General features: G+C 41.2%; 1 long non-coding RNA gene across 1 annotated transcript; it reads left to right on the plus strand.

Moving 5' to 3' along the window:
* Positions 1-8,748: 8,748 nt before the first annotated feature.
* On the plus strand, positions 8,749-10,415 carry LOC125730366 (uncharacterized). Its single transcript, XR_007390708.1, has 2 exons — positions 8,749-9,908; positions 10,026-10,415. It is a non-coding gene; the product is annotated as an uncharacterized LOC125730366 (long non-coding RNA).
* The last annotated feature ends 8,654 nt before the right edge of the window (positions 10,416-19,069 follow it).

Consider the following 19,069-nt stretch of genomic DNA (forward strand, 5'->3'; position numbering starts at 1 on the left):
CCCTAAGGGTTTGCACTGATGTTCCACAGAAATAACAACTAAACATTGTAACTGCGTGAACAAACACGCACTCTATTGCTGTTTTAAACACCTAAATGCTGTTTCACATCCCGCTTGCAAATCTAAGTTTTACATGTGCTGCCAAGATACGTTCATGCGCCGTCAACACGGTACATGCTACTCGTGTTTAAAACCACACACTGCTTAACACTGCTTAAAACGATTTAATTTAACTTACCAATTTGCCCAGACACATTTATTTTATTTTATATTCCCACTAGTTTGTAGATTTTTTTTAAATGTTATGTTTGTTATTGGGTGCTTTCCACTTCATGTACCCACATACAGCGCTGGCTTAAAGCAATACATTCTGGTCCTGACGCAATGCATTGTGGTTAGATTTTTATCGTCCGCTGCATTATGTCACCATGTCACGTCGTACAAAAACCTCGCGAGAGCAAGACAGATCATCCTGCACCTCTTAAGTGTTATGTAGTTTTGCCTGAAACGCAAAAATAAAACAAAGCAATTAAAGCCGATCAGTGGCTCAAATTCTGCTGTAGCGATTGAAGAACTTTTGTCGGAAGTTGGATTCGAACCCACGCCTTACTTCGGAGAACAGAATACCCCTTACTTTGAAAGGCCATTTTCGCTGCGCAGGAGGCTTTAGACCGCTCGGCCATGGGGCAGTTTCCAGTTGAACCCTAAGGAGTAGGTTAAGTCCAGCCTTGGCTTCCAAGCTGACGTTTTTCTACATATGTGCTTGTGTATCATGGACAGTAAGAGGGGGCAGGCAAGGAGAGAATTTCTCTCTTTGGGGATCAATAGAGTGTTGTTATTATAACGTCTAAAACGTATGATGGTCTGTCGATAAATCAATAACAATATCAATGAAGTCAATGTTTATCTAAAGGAATCAGAATTCAGGAAAAGCCAGGGGCCGGACCGAGTGTAGGGGGCGTGGCCAGAGACAGCCTGCTGACTGTTCCAAATCATGGGTGCATGTTACAAGTCCGGAACATATTTTAACTTAGTACTAACTTAGCATCATATTTGATCTGATTCGACTGAATATCCCAGGTTTCCATCTCTCATGCATCTGGTGTGACGTGTTTTCAGACTCTCAGGCTGGCGCAAAGAAATCTTACGGGAATTGAACGTCTCACTCCGGTCAGCTGACCAAAGTTGGTAACCTTGGTATTGTGTGTAGGAGATTCGGTATAACTATAATTTCGTTCTCCATTTACATGCCCGTAGTGTCTTTAACCGGCTGCACAAACTGGATCCGCCTCCATTACGACACAACTTTGCCCTTATTGGCTTAAGAATTTAGTCACATACATGACGTATATCTGCTATTTCTCCCGAGAAGCAGGTAAAGCAGTGGTAACTGCTTTGTAGTTAATTTACCTGGTAAAATTAAGTTTAAATAAATGATATAAATACTGTAATAGTACTCGTGAGCTTTGTTTATTTGTTATTAGTTATTGTAATGTTGCACTGCTTTATTTGTTTAATCGTCTAGTCTGTGGAGACATTCAAGTTAATCAAATAAGAATTGCACTGTACACTGTACATGACCATAAAAACTTTGTATCCTTGAAATAAATGTTTTTGATCTTTTCCTTGGCAGTTATCTTTTTACACAGGGCCTCTATGTACACGATAGTTTTTTTTTTCACGACTAACAGTATGGATCAGGAGTTGGTTATTGTAAAAGAAGTAATGTGCATGCAGGTGATATTTGTATAGATTTATCCACACCCTTGTAGCAGTGCTGCCATTGCAGTCAGATCTCGCAAACTAGGAGTATTAGTTGTCTTTATTTCTCTTTATTTCTTGACGCCAACCCTCTCCATTAATCCGGGCTTGGGACTGGCACCTACCTGAGCTGGCTTGCTCCCTTAAGTGGCTGGGTTAGGCTAAACTATATATATATATTTACCAAGACTACAATAAAACATCTCGAAATGTGTAGTCTAGCAAAACGCAGTTTAAAGAAGGTAGCCTACCTGGCGAAATTGCAAACAAATTAAGGGCGTTAGGCAGCCTTTCCAAACCGCTTATCCTACTGGATCGCGGGGGGTCTGGAGCCTATCCCGGAAGCAATGGGCACGAGACAGGGAACAACCCAGGATGGCGGGCCAGCCCATCGCAGGGCACACTCACACACTATTCACTCACGCATACACTCCTATGGGCAATTTAGCAACTCCAATTAGCCTCAGCATGTTTTTGGACTGTGGGGGAAACCAGAGTACCCGGAGGAAACCCCACGATGACATGGGTAGAACATGCAAACTCCACACACATGTGACCCAGGTGGAGACTCGAACCCGGGCCCTAGAGGTGTGAGGCAACAGTGCTAACCACTGCACCACCATGCTGCCCCCTAAATGGAAAACCATTAAATACAAAAGGAAAACAAAAGTGCTGTAAGACTGTATACTTATGTGTATGTTAGTAAAGGCTGTAGCTGACACAACGGACCCCACTAATTAGAAAGGGGTAATTGTACACATGTGGCATCCAGTATGTTCTTCTATAACAGTTTTTTAAAAAAAAAAAAAACTCACATTACACAAATTGGCACTATCAAAACGAGGATTATGGGGAAAATGGGGACTGTGATGGAGATTACATACACGTAGGCATGGTATTTAGTTTTTTTTAATCTGGTCACCTTCCAGAGTAATTGTAAACTAAAACCATCTTCACCCTATTTGATTCTTTATAAATGGACAATCAGTCGTGCAGTAAATGGGGGTATAGAGAGACACAGAGCTTGTCTAACAAGAAACCCTGGGAAGCTAACATTAATAGGGTGGGTATGGATAGCAAAACCATTGATACAGATTACAGATTTATATCTCACCTGAACCCTGGCGGGCTCCGTGCCAATAGGGGTTGGGATTAGGGTTAGTTAACTTAAGTAGTAATATTGATGTGTATATTCTCCTATTCTCCAGTCAGTGAATCGTGAAACGTAATGTTAATATGTTTCTATACCTATATGTTCTGCTTAAAAACCCATAAAGGCAAGCACAGTGTTTAGACATTCTGTTACTTAGACTAGTAAACACTAAGATCCTTCAGCTTTCAATTAACCTGACACAACAGTCTAAACAACAAATGTGTGCCATGTCATTTGTCATCTTTACATCTTGTATCCTTTATATGGTAATTGGATTTTCAAGGTGGAATTGCAGGTCGATCATTTTAAGGATCTAGATGTAAACCTCCCTGGTGTTGCTTTAATATTTTTTTTGCACAATTTGCTTCACACACTTCCTCCAGCAGAGAAGCTTACAATACTACACCCCACCAAATGACTGGATGATGCCTTTTTATTTAAGGTCTGGCTGTGAGCCTCGATTACCGATACACTATCTTCAGGCTCCTGCCGGGATCAGTCAGTATGGTGGACCTTTGGAGGAATGGGTACAAAACCATCAGGAAAGTTTGCAGGTGCTTCAAGAGTATGTGAAGGCTTAGTTGGAGGAACAAGCCACACCACGAAATCGGAAACACAATGAGTTTGTTAATGATTAGGGGTTTGATGAAGGTCAGCTGGTGTGTTTGCGGAACCATGTTCGAGGTAAAATACAGGATCATTGGGATGCCTGTTTGTATATGGTAGTTCGGTGTCCCCAAGATCAGGGTGCAGTTTACTCTGCAACTCCAATGGAGGGGGACGGGGTTGTCCGTCAAGTTCACCGAACAGAGTTGCGTCCAGTACCACAGGGGGTTGTTATGTCAGGGGAAGATGTTCTGGTAATGTCTCCTGAGTCTCGGTTGCCCACAGGGGCAACAGAAATGGAATCGGATGAGGACTCTGTGATTTTACGGGGACAGGGCTGGTGGGAGGGGTCGCAATAGAGCATCCACAAGTAGGCCTCGTATAATGGAGGAGGTTATGTCCCCCCCGAGGTGTAGAGACCAGTTAAACGTTCGGTGAGGTCCACCACTGGTCATCATACCAACCCTTATAAGTTACCACGGTCAGTGAATGATCGTTCGGTTGGGGAGGAAGACCAGTGGTTTGGGGATAGAATTCTTAGCTGTGATCGTTGGGTCATCAATTTCATTTTGGGGGATGGATTGTAGCCAGGCAATTATAGGCAGGTATAGGAACTGCAGTTCGGACTGGAGGCATAGCCGGGGCGAGATGGCTGTGCATGTTCCGATGGTAGGGCATATTGGCAAAGGAGCAGGCACGGGAAAGACAGGCAGGGTCCTGATAGATTTGGTGGAGCATCGGCGGGCATATTGAATTTGCAGTGTAGCAGACTTTCTGTTTGCTTGTTTCAGGGGTGAACAATCTTATCCGCAAAGGGCCGGTGTGTATGCAGGTTTTCGCTGCAACTCCCTAATTAGATTTCTAATTAGAGGACTGATTAGCTGAAGAGTCCTCATACCTGGTTTTGAAGAGCTGACCTAAAGGTTACCCCAAAAACCTGTTTTTTTTTTGTTTGAATGGGGCAGTGAGTCATGGGGTAAACTACTGTTCTTTAGGGGTTTTCAAGGTGGAATTACGGGTCGATAATTTTAAGGATCAGGTTGTAAACCTCCCTGGTGTTGCTTTAATATGTTTTATCTGAGGTTGTATCGTGTATTATCAAGCCAGCCGGCTTAGTGGCCTCGGGAGCGGGGTTTAGTGGGAGCAGCTGGCTAGTTTTATTTTCTTTTTTGTTTGTGTCTTTTTCTTTGTTGTATGTATATTTTGGGTTCATTATTAGGCAGGCTGGGCCTTTTGGCACCTGTAGTCTGGGTGCTGGATTGCCCATAGGGGTCTTTTTTATTGCTGTGATTTGCTGTGTCATTCACTAGTGTGATTTGTGCTGGATGTGTTTTTAAGGTTGTGCTGTGGCGTGTACCTGAGCAAACTTTGGGCAACCTGTTCTCTTGTTGGCTTTATTGACAAAGGGTGGATTAGTCTAATTACGGCCTGCTACAAATAGCTGCATATAACGTATAAAAAAAATCACCTTATGGGTGCTCCGTAGGGTAGCAAGATCTTGAGTTTTTTTACAGTACTCGGGTACGTTTTAAAATTTTCGACCAATCAGCAAACATTATTCTGACAGCATAGCTGGGAAACCAATGAAAAGTGAGTGCAACGTTCTAGAACTTGACTTCGGGTTGACGCTCCCTATAAAAGAGCTGGGTACTGCTTCAAGGCGTTCAGTTGGCGCTACCTCCTGATAGAGTAGCACTGTACGGCTCTTGTTCCGTAAAACAACATCAAAAGGATGAAAAAAAAAACAATATTTAAAGAAGACGAAAAAAATCAATTTTTAAAGAAGACGAAAAAAACATCGTCTAAAAAAATAAGCCAAAAAAATAATATCCGAAGAAGGAAAAACATGCAAAGTAAAAAAAACAAACAAAAATAAAAAACAATATCCAAAGAAGAAGGAAAAAAACATCCAAAGGGAGAAAAGAAGAACTGAAGGGCAAACGAGGTAGGAGGAAATACAAATTTCGTTTCAGCACCGTTGGAGTGCCAAGCCGTGAAAAGCATTTGGCCAGAAGACAAGGTAAGTGTTGTACCTGTTATTTTAAAACAGCGCTTTTCAAAATGCTGCTTTATAATCGTTTGAGATCGTTAGCCAGTGTGACAGCTGAAGGCTTTTTGAGTTTACCAACATAAAGTTTTATTTCTGTATTAGGACATTGTCAGGAACAATGATGTGTTCATCGCTATGATGTGGTCAAAAAGCGATGCATTGAATCTTAGAAACATTTGTGATTTTTCAAACGATGCTTTTCCTTTTATTTAATCAGTAAAATTTCCATCGGTTTTATATAGTGCCCCTTGAAATATGTCTTTAGCTCATTTTCCGGGCATTTTACTAGAATGCATCCTGAGAAATACACAAGCTCTGCTGCATTTCCGTGCCTCGATGTTTAGTGCCGAGTATAATTGTTGCAGTTGCCTTTTATATATTCCATGAGACCTGTTGGTACCAAGAGAAGTGTGAGACTGTCAGGGTGAATTTATCATACAATCGCACGCATAAATACCTGAGGGTTGCCAGTCCTTTTGCGTTGTTACAGGAGGACTAGAGCTGACGAGTGTGTTTCTACACACTATCAAGGGCATTGTAGTACAGTTTTCTCAGGTGGGAGAATGCTGCCGATCTCCTATTTGACAATACAGCCCTTGATATATTAGAATATTACAGAACTAGAAGCCTTTTGCAAGGAAGAATGTGAGAAAATCCCAAGTACAAGAACTGAAAGCCTTTCAGCTGGCTATAAGAAGCGCTTGTAAGCTGTGATATCTGGCAGAGGAGGTGTTACTAAGTACTGATTACGTAGGGTGCCCAAACTTTTGCAGAGTGCCATAATAATGTTTTTATTTTGTAATTTTGTTCAATTTATGGCATAAAAAGTAACTATTCATCAATGTTTGCTGAAAATATTGTGTATTTTCCCCCCAGTTCCTAAAGAGACTGTATTAACTGATATTGTTGCTTTTGTAATTGAAAAGATGTTATTTGTCAAGGGGTGCCAAACCTTTGCATAAGACTGTACACAGTGTGTGTATGTGTTTATGTGAGTGTGTGTCTGTGTGTGTGTTTATATATATATATATGTGTGTGTGTGTGTATATATTTCTGTATATGCATGTGTATATATATATTTATATATAGTTCACACACATTCAAACTTATTTGAATACACATTCAAAATAATTTTTATTATTATTATTTTCGTTTTTTTTTTTTTTTGTGTTTTAAAATGTTTTATTTTTGCAATGGAAATAAAAATAAAGCAGTTCTCCATAAAGGAGGGATGGTGGATGGAATATATATATACATATATATAAAATAATTGTCACACAACCTGGGTGACATGCCTTGCCTGCTCACCCAGTTTTAGTGCACCTTAGTTATTCATAATGACCATCTAGTCTCGATACACCCATGAATATATATGTATATATATATATATATATATATATATATATATATAGTTTTTCTGTTTTTTTTTTGCAATAGACAATAAAAATAACGCAGTTCTCCGTAAAGGAGGGATGGTGGATGGAATATATATATACATATATATATATAAAATAATTGTCACACAACCTGGGTGACATGCCTTGCCTGCTCACCCAATTTTAGTGCACCTTAGTTATCCATACTGACCATCTAGTCTCGACACACCCATATATATATATATATATATATATATGTATATATATATAGATATTTTTTCTTTTTCTTGTGTTTTTTTTTTCGCAATGGATATTAATAATAAAGCAGTCCTCCGTAAAGGAGGGGTGGTGGAGGGAATATATATATACATTTATATAAAATAATTGTCACACAACTGGGGTGACATGCCTTGCCTGCTCACCCAATTTTAGTGCACCTTAGTTATCCATAATGACCATCTAGTCTCGATACACCCATAAATATATATGTATATATATATATATATATATATATAGTTTTTTTTTTTTTTTGCAATAGACAATAAAAATAACGCAGTTCTCCATAAAGGAGGGATGGTGGATGGAATATATATATACATATATATAAAATAATTGTCACACAACCTGGGTGACATGCCTTGCCTGCTCACCCAATTTTAGTGCACCTTAGTTATCCATACTGACCATCTAGTCTCGACACACCCATATATATATATATATATATATATATATATATATATATATATGTATATATATAGATATTTTTTCTTTTTCTTGTGTTTTTTTTTCGCAATGGATATTAATAATAAAGCAGTCCTCCGTAAAGGAGGGGTGGTGGAGGGAATATATATATACATTTATATAAAATAATTGTCACACAACCTGGGTGACATGCCTTGCCTGCTCACCCAATTTTAGTGCAACTTAGTTATCCATAATGACCAACTAGTCTCGATACACCCATAAATATATATGTGTGTATATATATATATAGTTTTTTTGTGTTATTTTTTTGCAATAGACAATAAAAATAACGCAGTTCTCCATAAAGGAGGGATGGTGGATGGAATATATATATACATATATATAAAATAATTAATGTCACACAACCTGGGTGACATGCCTTGCCTGCTCACCCAATTTGAATGCACCTTAGTTATCCATAATGACCATCTAGTCTCGATACACCCATAAATATATATGTATATATATAGTTTTTTTTTTTCGCAATGGACAATAAAAATAACGCAGTTCTCCGTAAAGGAGGGATGGTGGATGGAATATATATATACATACATATAAAATAATTGTCACACAACCGGGGTGACATGCCTTGCCTGCTCACCCAATTTTAGTGCACCTTAGTTATTCATAATGACCATCTAGTCTCGATACACCCATAAATATATATGTATATATGTATTGTTTTTTTTTTTTTTTTTTTGCAATAGACAATAAAAATAACGCAGTTCTCCATAAAAGAGGGATGGTGGATGGAATATATATATACATATATATAAAATAATTGTCACACAACCTGGGTGACATGCCTTGCCTGCTCACCCAATTTTAGTGCACCTTAGTTATCCATAATGACCATCTAGTCTCGATACACCCATATATATATATATATATATATATATATATATATATATATATATATATATATATATATATATATAAGAGAGAGATGGAATACCGCTTTTGTCAAATTGACAGGTCGGGTCAAAGGTCACGTTCAAAAGTTCAGTGGGCGGAGCTTATGTTGTAGTGGGTTGAGCTTGGTTGTGTAACTGACGCAATAGCATATGGATTTAATTATTTATTTAAATATTTTTTTTTGTCTTCTTCCCCGGGGGGTTGGTTGTGTAACTGCTGCAATGGTATTTGTATTTAATTATTTATTTATTATTTTAAATGATTGTGGCTTAGGGGGCCTGGGTTGGTTGTGTTAGTGCTGCAATGGTATTTGGATTTAATTATTTATTATTTTAAATGCTTATTTTAAATGTTTATTATTTTAAAATGATATTGAGGAGAGTGCTTATGAGTGTGTATTATTTTAAAAATGATATTGATGAGAGTGCTTATGAGCGTGTGTTATTTGAATAAGTTATTATTATTATTATTTTGTGGTGCGCGGGCGGGAGTGAGCGGGGGGGTGGGTTACCTGATGGAGCGCGAGCGTACGGTGTGCGGTAGCGTGGTAAGGTCCCCGGGCTTCGGAGAATCAGCAAAGGACTTATTCACATACTGGTGCGGTAGCGCGGAAAGGTCCGCACGGCTTTGGATAATCCTCGGAGAGAGCGATGCGGGAGAGCTGAGAGGCGTGCTGCTGCGCGAGTCTGAGAGAAACTGTGAGAGACTGTGGGATAAAATGGTAAAGTTGGAGCAAAGAATGAGAGGAGGAGGTGCAGGGTCTATCGTCCAATAAAAACGCTCGGCGCTAGTTTTGACCGTGTGTTTTTTCCTCACGCAAGCGTTTGTATCACATCGGCGTATGGCGCCAATTTGTAAAGGTCATAAGTCGAGACATACATCGAGTCTGTCAATTTGTCCGCCAGTAAATTCTGCAGGGCCGTGCCACCTGGCCATCGAGGCGCCCCCCTACCCGGCCACGCGGGCCATACATCGAGTCTGACACTTTTGCCCTCCAGTAAATTCTGTTTAAAGTTTTGTTTTCACATACGTCCCAAATTACAGATAATTTTCTTACACAGGCACGAGTAGCATCATCAAGGCCGTACCACCTGGTCATACATCAAGTCTGACAATTTCCCCGCCAGTAAATTCTGTTTATAGTTTTGTTTGTCATACATGACCGTGCAGATATGGGGTGACAGAGACAATTAAATTGTATTGCGGCGAGCGGGGGGGCCTATTCCTCCTAGGGCAGAGGCACAAGTATCTTCGAGGTCTTACCCTTCCTGCCAGCCAAAGAGGTTCATCCAGGCCTTACCCGGTGAGTATATTATTTCTTTTATTCGCGTGATAAAAATGCTAATTAATTAAATTAAATTAAATTAAATTAAAAATAACATTCTAATAATAGGTATTCTCTGTTTTTTCTATGTACAAGAGAGAGAGACTGCGCTGACCGGTCAAGAGAAAATCTACAAGAGACCTGAATCAGCAGTGTTATAAAGCACATAGCCAACGCTAATTAATAAAGAATTTAAGCATAATAGCCCAGACGTACCATGGCCTATAGCTGGTAGAAACGGAGCTATCCTACGGCCTACAAGATAAAAGCATATGGCACCAAATTGGAATCAGTAGTCTTTAAAAGAATAAATGGACTAGCAACTGTCTCTGGGGGAGCAGCCCCGGTTAGGTACTATTAAGCAGCATAGCAACTGTCTCTGGGGGAGCAGCCCCGGTTAGGTACTATTAAGCAGCATTTAGTGACATGCATCAAAACACATTTTTTAAAACTTTGACAGAATAAAGTCTTAGTTATTTTAATAAATATGTTTTTCAGTAAATGTTTATTCACGCGCATGCGGACAAACACACACCCCGGAGGTCAAACTAAAAAAAAGTTGATACAAACTACAGTTGTATCGGACACGCACACAAAAACACGAGAGTTTGCTCAATCAAAAAACACCAAACATATATAGTTCACGTTTTTTATTAAAATGTATAAGGATTGTTTTCTTATAGCGAAATTTTAAATTAATATGAGTGGGATATAAGTCATTTACGCAACAGGATTTGAGGAAGAACCTAAATAGCAGCTAGAAATGACCGACCAGGCAGGCAGAAGTCTGCTTTTCTTATCTCACAAGTCATGGAAGGGTGGGAGGGGGGCCACATAAGTGTGGGGTAGGAACTGTGGAATCAGGCAGGGGTGTAAGAATTTAGGATATAGTCTTGTTATTTTAAAGAAGGTGTACATGATTATTTAATTATATTTAAAGAAGGTGTACATGATTATTTAATTACATTTAATAGGAACCAGTAAGCTGCATTTAGCACCATGCTGCAAATACACATAAAAAAAACTTTAAAGAATAAGGTCTTAGTTATTTTAATAAAGACATCCTACAAGGTACCCACGGCCCCAGCTTATATAATCTACAAGCTTGATCTGAGATGCTTGCTGGAGTACAATGCTAAGTTGACAACGGTAACGGAGCTGCATATTGTTTGATAGTTATGAAACATAGTTCAAATTCAACAGTGTCAGCAGTCATCCACTATGCAGGGAGACTACAGATTGACTATAACGACCCCATTTATCTGCTGGAATTATTTAAAAAAAAAAATTGACATAATAAAGCCTTAGTTATTTTAATAAATATGTTTTTTCAGTAAATGTATATTCATGCTCATGTGCACAAACACACACACACACACACACACACACACACTGGTGGTCAGGGGCTTTAGAGTTTAACTTTAGGTCTGTGAAAGTATAGGACCGCTAACTTAGTCGTTCATGAGTCTTATTGTGAAAAACCACACAAAATAGACTTGTAAATTTTAAAGAAAAGACATTAACAGCTTTTGTTAATGTTTACATGTATAAAAACTTTAGATGTGTTTGTTAAACAGTCAAACAAAAATGTGTTATTTTAAAGTAGTATAAAATATAACCTTAACTTTGGACGCAAGATGAACAACCTACACACACACATAGACACACACACACACACACACACACACACACACACACACACACACACACACACACACAGCAAAACCCCAAGCATGCGCACAAGCGCACAACCAAAGGTTGGGAAGTGTTCTTTCCTTATCTCACAAGTCATTAACAGCTTTTGTTAATGTTTAAATGTATAAAAACTTTAGATGTGTTTGTTAAACAGTCAAACAAAATTGTGTTATTTTAAAGTAGTATAAAATATAACCTTAACTTTGGACGCAAGATGAACAACCTACACACACACATAGACACACACACACACACACACACACACACACACACACACACACACACACACACACACACACACACACACAGCAAAACCCCAAGCATGCGCACAAGCGTACAACCAAAGGTTGGGAAGTGTTCTTTCCTTATCTCACAAGTCATTAACAGCTTTTGTTAATGTTTAAATGTATAAACACTTTAGATGTGTTTGTTAAACAGTCAAACAAAAATGTGTTATTTTAAAGTAGTATAAAATATAACCTTAACTTTGGACGCAAGATGAACAACCTACACACACACACATAGACACACACACACACACACACACACACACACACACACACACACACACACACACACACACACAGCAAAACCCCAAGCATGCGCACAAGCGCACAACCAAAGGTTGGGAAATGTGCTTTTCCTTATCTCACAAGTCATGGAAGGGGGGGATGGGGGACACATAAGTGGGGGGTAGGAACTGTGGAATCAGGCAAGGGTGTAAGAATTTAGGATATAGTCTTGTTATTTTAAAGAAGGTGTACATGATTATTTAATTATATTTAATAGCAACTAGTAAGCTGCATTTACACATTAAATGCAAAAACACTTAAAAACTTTAAAGAATGGTAATATAACTTGACCATAGTTTTTAGTTACACAAATGTTTTAAAATGTAACATGAAAGTTTTTCAAAGTAAGATGTACAAATGTTTTAAAATGTGACATGAAAGTTTTTCAAAGTAAGATGTACAAGTATTTTAAAATGTAACACGAAAGTTTTTCAAAGTAAGATGTAGAAATGTTTTAAAATGTAACATTAAAGTTTTTCAAAGTAAGATGTAGAAATGTTTTAAAATGTAACATTAAAGTTTTTCAAAGTAAGATGTACAACTGTTTTAAGACATTACATAAAAGTTTTTCAAAGTAAGATGTACAGATGTTTTAAGATGTAAGATGTTTGGGTGTTTTACAAAAACATTTTGTTATGTGTTTGCAGCCCAAACGTATTTTTAAAATGTACAAAGTTTTATGCATTCATTTTGTGAATTAGTTTTGAAATCTAATATGAACATGGCTTTTATTTTACAAAAGCAAAGTTGTAAAAATTTTGTAGGGTTTTTATCAAAGGAGATTTTGTTAATGTAACAAAGTTTTTTTTATTTTCAAATGCTGCAATGGTATTTGTATTTAATTATTTATTTATTATTTTAAATGATTGTGGCTTAGGGGGCCTGGGTTGGTTGTGTTAGTGCTGCAATGGTATTTGGATTTAATTATTTATTATTTTAAATGCTTATTTTAAATGTTTATTATTTTAAAATGATATTGAGGAGAGTGCTTATGAGTGTGTATTATTTTAAAAATGATATTGATGAGAGTGCTTATGAGCGTGTGTTATTTGAATAAGTTATTATTATTATTATTATTTTGTGGTGCGCGGGCGGGAGTGAGCGTGGCTGGGTTACCTGATGGAGCGCGAGCGTACGGTGTGCGGTAGCGTGGTAAGGTCCCCGGGCTTCGGAGAATCAGCAAAGGACTTATTCACATACTGGTGCGGTAGCGCGGAAAGGTCCGCACGGCTTTGGATAATCCTCGGAGAGAGCGATGCGGGAGAGCTGAGAGGCGTGCTGCTGCGCGAGTCTGAGAGAAACTGTGAGAGACTGTGGGATAAAATGGTAAAGTTGGAGCAAAGAATGAGAGGAGGAGGTGCAGGGTCTATCGTCCAATAAAAACGCTCGGCGCTAGTTTTGACCGTGTGTTTTTTCCTCACGCAAGCGTTTGTATCACATCGGCGTATGGCGCCAATTTGTAAAGGTCATAAGTCGAGACATACATCGAGTCTGTCAATTTGTCCGCCAGTAAATTCTGCAGGGCCGTGCCACCTGACCATCGAGGCGCCCCCCTACCCGGCCACGCGGGCCATACATCGAGTCTGACACTTTACCCCTCCAGTAAATTCTGTTTAAAGTTTTGTTTTCACATACGTCCCAAATTACAGATAATTTTCTTACACAGGCACGAGTAGCATCATCAAGGCCGTACCACCTGGTCATACATCAAGTCTGACAATTTCCCCGCCAGTAAATTCTGTTTATAGTTTTGTTTGTCATACATGACCGTGCAGATATGGGGTGACAGAGACAATTAAATTGTATTACGTCGAGCGGGGGGCCTTTTCCTCCTCCTAGAGGCACAACGCCTTACCAAAGTTTGTACCAGCCAAAGAACCACAAGTTTCATCGAGACCTTACCCGGTAAGTATATTATTTCTTTTATTCCTGTTATAAAAATGCTATTCAATTAAAAAATAACATTCTAATAATAGGTATTCTCTCTTTTTTTTTTCTATGTACGAGAGAGAGACTACGCCGACCGGTCAAGAGAAAATCTGCGAGAGAATCAACAGGTATGGACGGAGCAACACCCCCAGCGGCTATACCCGAAGCCTTATTAAATGAAATAGCCATTATCAACAATGCTAATAATGAAAATGATGCGGATTACTCTGCTCAACACGACTCGCCACCAGCGGCGTCTGCTGAAACACTGGCCCAGGACCCCTGTTTTCTCCCATCCTTAGAGACATTAACAAGCATGTTAAATGAAAGGGGTTCTGAAGCAGAAGCGGGGCTACCCCCCACCGACGAGGTCGCATGGTCCCCCGCGGATTCTGAATTGTGGGAGGCCTTGTCAGACGTGGAATTTCTTCTCGATGCTGAGGAGATTGAAAATGAATTTGGGCTGGGACAATTTGAAAATGTTCAACAGGAAGGTGGCGGTGCCGTCGGTGACGTGGATCCCCAGCCTGACGGGGTCCTTCATCGCCGCAGATTCAATAACGTACAGATTAGGCGGATTCTAAATATCCCGCGACCTAGAAACGAAGGCAATTTCCGCGAGTACTATGAAAATGTAATCGAGGGGTTTCAAAATATTGTGAATGAGGCGATTCCTTACGCCGTATGGGGAGCCTATATACAGGTCACCCTGCGCGCAAATAGACGGTGCGTTCGGCGACGTAGTCACTTTGCCGTTCCACAAGCTGCAGTACGTACCGGTGAACAAGCAGAGCCTACAGAATTTGCATATTGAGATAAAGAACGATCAGAATACTCTGATTAATTTCTCCTACGGAAAAACGATCGTCAAGCTACACTTTCGCCCCGTTTAAAAAAAAAAAAGAAAACAATGGCTTACCACAATCCACAGAGATTTATTACGTATTACACCAGTCAGGCGGGACATGGGCTCCCCGGTTTTGCGGGGAGCCCCGTGATGTACGGGCGTGGGTTGGGGTCCATGCTCAGTAGGGCTTTTAGATTCGTTTTACCCTTTCTTAAGCGTGGGGTCGATATAGCGAAACCTCATTTGAAATCGGCGGTCAAAGGAATAGGATCGGATCTAGTCAGCTCTGTAGTCAGCGGCCGTTTTACAAACACAGGTGACCCCAAGCAGGAAGGGTCGGGTCTGCTATTCCTCTCTCGGAGGAGGAGGAGGGGGAGTAGAACGAGAGCCCAAGCACCTCTAGCCCTGCTGCAAGGTCATAAAAAAAAAAAGAAAAATAAATCTGGCAGAGGCGTCAGGATTCCCAAGTCTCCATCCGCCAAGAGAAACAGGAAACCCCCCGGGGACATATTTTAAGAGAGAGAAAACGCAGCGTAAACAAGAATGGCTCTAGCTCACCGGCTCTCGGCTGAATGTACCAAATCTGAATTGGACCTGTTTGCGGCCCCTATGACGCAATTATCCATAGATCAGACCAATTATGTAGAAATCAACCCATTAAATTCCATTACCGATCAGGATGTTTTGGATTTCCTAATACCGGGGTCGGGCAATTTCTATGTGGACCTCAACTCTACACTGCTATATCTAAGGCTCAAGATCGTTAGGGCCGATGGAGCCCCCCTGCTTGACGCCGACCCCTGCGGTATTATACAGTACCCGCTAAACGGCATATTCTCCCAGCTGGATGTGAGTCTGAACGACGTCCTGATCAGTTCTTCGTCGGCCACGCACCCCTATAGGTCAGTCATAGAGACCCTGCTCAATTTTTCTACGGATACGCTAGAGAGTCAGTTTTCGGCAGGGCTCTGGTACAAAGACGTCGGGGGCGACTTGGATAGCGTGGACGTCTCAGCGCAGGGCCCCAACGTGGGGTTACAGAAGCGAGCCGCCTTCTGTAGAAACTCTCAGGAGTTTTCTCTGATGGGTCCTATACACGCCGATATTTTTTTCAGCGAACGAATGCTGTTAAACAACGTGGATATACGCTTAAAGTTTGTAAAGGCTAAAAGCGACTTTAGTCTCATGTGTAGAAATGACACCGATTACGAGCTGAAAATACTGAGGGCCAGCCTGTTTGTGAAAAAAGTGGAGGTCTCCCCGGCGGTGTCACTGGGTCACTCGGCCGCTCTCATGAAAGCAAACGCCCTGTACCCTATAAGCAGGGTAGTCGTTAAAAATTATACGCTGCCCGCACAATCGCGGGTTTGCCCGCAGGACAACCTCTTCCTGGGCAACTTACCGCGCTACATCGTTTTGGGGATCGTGGACCACGCCGCGTTCGTGGGCACGCGAAACAGAAACCCGTTCAGGTTTCAGCATTGTGACCTGGAATTTCTGAGCCTCTCAGTCAACGGGCGACACATACCCAGCAAACCGTTCCAGCCCGATTTTAGAGCGAGGCAGTCGGTCAGAGAGTTTTACAACCTTTTCCTGGCTACAAACAGGCATTTAAAGGATTCGCCCTTATGCATCAACCGCGAGGATTTTGAAAACGGATACTCGCTATTTGCTCTCAATCTCTCCCGAGACGACGAGCTGGACGGCGGTGCCCTGTCACCCGCCATCAGCGGCACGTGCCGTCTGGATTTAAGGTTCAGAGCCCCACTACCTCGAACCATGAGTCTCATCGTCTACGCCTGCTTCGACAGCGTGATTGAAATAAACGCCAAGAGACAGGTTCTGGTGGACTTTTAATCATCATCATCATCATGAACACTCACCAGCTGGAATGCGTTTTACGGCCCCTGCTGGGGGATGCTTTTGGAGGCGTGTGGCCTAGCGATTTATTACCCACCCGCATAGAGACCAGGCCCGCTTTTCTGGTCGCAAACACGCATGACCAGAATAGAGAGGGTGAACACTGGATCGGGATAATTTTGGAGCCCCAAGAGGGCAAAGCCTCCTTCTTTGATTCTTACGGTTATCCCCCCGATTCCCCTTACTACCCAAAGAGTTTTATGAGCTTCTTGGGGAGGCACGCTACCGAAATAAGGTATAATACGCGTCAAGTTCAACATGACTTTTCTTCCACGTGCGGGGCCCACGTCGCCTTTTTCCTCTACCGGCGCTTCATGGGACTTTCATTTCAAGAGACTATGATGTTGTACTCTGACGACTTGAGGAAAAACGACGCTCTAGTATCCGAGTTTATCAAGAAATATCACAAGTGTATTAGCCGTGTTAATGCCGATAAACTTTCAAAGCCGCAAAATGTATGTTCGTTAAAACTATTTAAAGATTGTTATGCTTGTTAGATTCATGTTGGGGAAAAAATAAAAACGTGACACCCTTTATTCAATAAATTTTACATTTTATTAACCGACGCGTTTTAATTCTTTTTCACACACGTATATAAAACACTTAATCGTTGTAATCTATCCACGGAGCATAAGGAGTACCCTTTAAAGGCCATAAACGATATTCTGGGGAGGAATCGCGCGGTGTGTGAGGGGTTCCCTCAAGCGGTGGTGGTGAGTCGTCAACAATACGTTTTCTACGTCTCCCGAGGTTCTGTTTCACAGGAGGGGAGGAGGGAGGCGGGGGATCCCTTCCGCCGTAATCTTTAAGATGACTTAGGGCTTTCCTGGCTTGGATGTTACCCACGCTCGTGAGGGGGATGTTTAATTCTGATATCACGTTTAAAAAGGGTTCCCAGCCTTTAGGATATCCGCCGGCGTGGGATTTAGGCTGCGATAAAGTTTTCATCAAATCTAAAATATGGGAACCTTTAATGGGTCTATCTCTGATGATGAGTTCACCCGACTGGGTCCAACGTACAGCCCCGTCGGAATCGAGCAGTTTATGCAAGATGTACCCCACGTTCTTTCTAGCCCTAGGCGCCACTTGCTGGATAACTTCCTGTACAGATTTGTCCCCAGTCGCGCCGCCGCCGTCAGGCTGTCTCCCCTCCTCCTCCTCCTCGTCCGTTTTTTCTTTCCGCTCTGTAAGGACAATTTCTCGCCCCTGATTTTCCTCTTTTCGGGCTAGATTCAGATACCTCTGTAGCAATTGGTTGTATCTCTTCACTTTTTCATCCAGATGCATAGCCGGCTGATTTATTAAACCCTGCATCTGGTGTTCGAGTTCACCCAGGGCCGATTCCCCGATGGTATGCGGGGTCGCCCTCTGGGTCAGCGTACGCAGTTGCTGGGGGCTGAGCATAAACATTTTCTTGACTTGGCTCATGTTGCTGGAAAAGGCTAGTTAGCCGTCTTACCGGCAAACAGGCTTGTAACGAATGGCAGAGCCACTGATAAGAGCGGTAATAAGAATCCTCCTTTTTGAAGAATTGCCACGCGTTTCCTAGCGACGCTGTTTTTCTTACATGCGAAAAGTTTAATCAATCTTTTCTGTTTCTTGAGTTTGGTAAATTGAGCTACGGTTAAAGGTATGCGACCTCTTATGAGATTGAGACAGATTTCGGAGAGAGCCAAAATTATGTCGTTAGATGGGTCAGCCGTAAGAATCTTTTTACGTTTCACCCCCCTCGTCCTCTGTAAAACTTTAAGGGTCGGCAGGTGTTTCCTGAGATGTTCGGACATAGCTTAGTAGTGATAAATCAATGGCTCGCCGGTAGAAAGACGATGGGTAACGACCCCGGTAATAATCCGGTCCTGAGTCGGAACTCTTCTGGGCACGTGGCTCTCAAATCGACCAATAAATAGCCGTGCGCGGGCCCTGTGGCCTCATGGTAGGCATCTAGAAAAAACTTTTTCTGCCAAGGAAACATTTGCTGAGCTAAAACTTTGATTTGCATTCTGTCTCGCACATTCTTAAACAGACAATAATAAGTCGTATTTAGGGCTATAGTCCTGCTGTACTTGCCCTGGTGAAATACGTTCTGCACCAGGTAGATGACCGAGATTTGACGGTGATGTCTGAACCTCGTGAAAGCTTCTGCCACGAGTTTGTTTTCGGACGCGCTGTCCATCAAA

The sequence above is a fragment of the Brienomyrus brachyistius genome, unplaced genomic scaffold (genome assembly GCF_023856365.1).
Source record: "Brienomyrus brachyistius isolate T26 unplaced genomic scaffold, BBRACH_0.4 scaffold1196, whole genome shotgun sequence".
Lineage (NCBI taxonomy): Eukaryota > Metazoa > Chordata > Actinopteri > Osteoglossiformes > Mormyridae > Brienomyrus > Brienomyrus brachyistius.